This window comes from Oncorhynchus mykiss, chromosome 13 (genome assembly GCF_013265735.2).
Source record: "Oncorhynchus mykiss isolate Arlee chromosome 13, USDA_OmykA_1.1, whole genome shotgun sequence".
Taxonomy (NCBI): Eukaryota; Metazoa; Chordata; class Actinopteri; order Salmoniformes; family Salmonidae; genus Oncorhynchus; species Oncorhynchus mykiss.
The window spans coordinates 7,189,830-7,192,329 of NC_048577.1; the positions used below are offsets into that span (position 1 = coordinate 7,189,830).

The 2,500-nt window shown below is 40.9% G+C and overlaps 1 protein-coding gene across 1 annotated transcript in view; it reads left to right on the plus strand.

Annotated features, from left to right (window-relative positions):
- LOC110517645 (armadillo-like helical domain-containing protein 3) overlaps nucleotides 1-2,500 on the plus strand; it is a 62,395-nt gene that overhangs the window by 42,192 nt on the left and 17,703 nt on the right. The window lies entirely within an intron of this gene.

Below are 2,500 nucleotides of genomic sequence, written 5' to 3' on the forward strand. Positions count from 1 at the left end.
AGGAGAGGAAAGAAAGAAAGAGAAGGAGAGGAAAGAAAGAAAGGGAAGAGAGGAAAGAAAGGGAGGAGAGGAAAGAAAGGGAGGAGAGGAAAGAAAGGGAGGAGAGGAAAGAAAGGGAGGAGAAGAAAGAAAGGGAGGAGAGGAAAGAAAGGGAGGAGAGGAAAGAAAGAAAGGGAGGAGAGGAAAGAAAGGGAGGAGAGGAAAGAAAGAAAGGGAGGAGAGGAAAGAAAGGGAGGAGAGGAAAGAAAGAAAGGGAGGAGAGGAAAGAAAGGGAGGAGAGGAAAGAAAGAAAGGGAGGAGAGGAAAGAAAGAAAGGGAGGAGAGGTAAGAAATGGAGGCGATGAAAGAAAGAAAGGAGAGGAAAGAAAGGGAGAAGGTTTGGACGTATATATGCTTTATTTACCAGCTGATAAGCACAGTGATGGATTCTGTCATTACACAGAGAGAGATTCTGTCATTACACAGAGAGAGATAGATTCTGTCATTACACAGAGAGAGATAGATTCTGTCATTACACAGAGAGAGAGATTATATCATTACACAGAGAGAGAGAGATTCTGTCATTACACAGAGAGAGAGATTCTGTCATTACACAGAGAGAGAGAGATTCTGTCATTACACAGAGAGAGAGAGATTCTGTCATTACACAGAGAGCGAGAGAGATTCTGTCATTACACAGAGAGAGAGAGATTCTGTCATTACACAGAGAGAGATTCTGTCATTACACAGAGAGAGAGAGATTCTGTCATTACACAGAGAGAGAGAGATTCTGTCATTACACAGAGAGAGAGAGAGATTCTGTCATTACACACAGAGAGAGATTCTGTCATTACACAGAGAGAGAGAGAGATTCTGTCATTACACAGAGAGAGATTCTGTCATTACACAGAGAGAGAGAGATTCTGTCATTACACAGAGAGAGAGAGATTCTGTCATTACACAGAGAGAGAGAGATTCTGTCATTACACAGAGAGAGAGAGATTCTGTCATTACACAGAGAGAGAGAGATTCTGTCATTACACAGAGAGAGAGAGATTCTGTCATTACACAGAGAGAGAGATTATATCATTACACAGAGAGAGAGAGATTCTGTCATTACACAGAGAGAGAGATTCTGTCATTACACAGAGAGAGAGAGAGATTCTGTCATTACACAGAAAGAGATTCTGTCATTACACAGAGAGAGAAATTCTGTCATTACACAGAGAGAGAGAGATTCTGTCATTACACAGAGAGAGAGAGATTCTGTCATTACACAGAGAGAGAGAGATTCTGTCATTACACAGAGAGAGAGAGATTCTGTCATTACACAGAGAGAGAGATTATATCATTACACAGAGCGAGAGAGAGATTCTGTCATTACACAGAGAGAGAGAGATTCTGTCATTACACAGAGAGAGAGAGATTCTGTCATTACACAGAGAGAGAGAGATTCTGTCATTACACAGAGAGAGAGAGAGATGATGTCATTATTGAGAGAGAGAGATTCTGTCATTACACAGAGAGAGAGAGATTCTGTCATTACACAGAGAGAGAGAGATTCTGTCATTACACAGAGAGAGAGAGATTCTGTCATTACACAGAGAGAGAGAGAGATTCTGTCATTACACACAGAGAGAGATTCTGTCATTACACAGAGAGAGAGAGAGATTCTGTCATTACACAGAGAGAGATTCTGTCATTACACAGAGAGAGAGATTCTGTCATTACACAGAGAGAGAGAGATTCTGTCATTACACAGAGAGAGAGAGATTCTGTCATTACACAGAGAGAGAGAGATTCTGTCATTACACAGAGAGAGAGAGATTCTGTCATTACACAGAGAGAGAGATTATATCATTACACAGAGAGAGAGAGATTCTGTCATTACACAGAGAGAGAGAGAGATTCTGTCATTACACAGAGAGAGAGAGATTCTGTCATTACACAGAGAGAGAGAGATTCTGTCATTACACAGAGAGAGAGAGATTCTGTCATTACACAGAGAGAGAGATTATATCATTACACAGAGAGAGAGAGATTCTGTCATTACACAGAGAGAGAGAGAGATTCTGTCATTACACAGAGAGAGAGAGATTCTGTCATTACACAGAGAGAGAGAGATTCTGTCATTACACAGAGAGAGAGAGATTCTGTCATTACACAGAGAGAGAGAGAGATTCTGTCATTACACAGAGAGAGAGAGATTCTGTCATTACACAGAGAGAGAGATTCTGTCATTACACAGAGAGAGAGAGATTCTGTCATTACACAGAGAGAGAGAGATTCTGTCATTACACAGAGAGAGAGAGATTCTGTCATTACACAGAGAGAGAGAGATTCTGTCATTACACAGAGAGAGAGAGATTCTGTCATTGCACAGAGAGAGAGAGATTCTGTCATTACACAGAGAGAGAGAGATTCTGTCATTACACAGAGAGAGAGAGAGAGAGATTATGTCATTACACATCGAGAGAGAGAGAGATTCTGTCATTACACAGAGAGAGAGAGATTCTGTCAT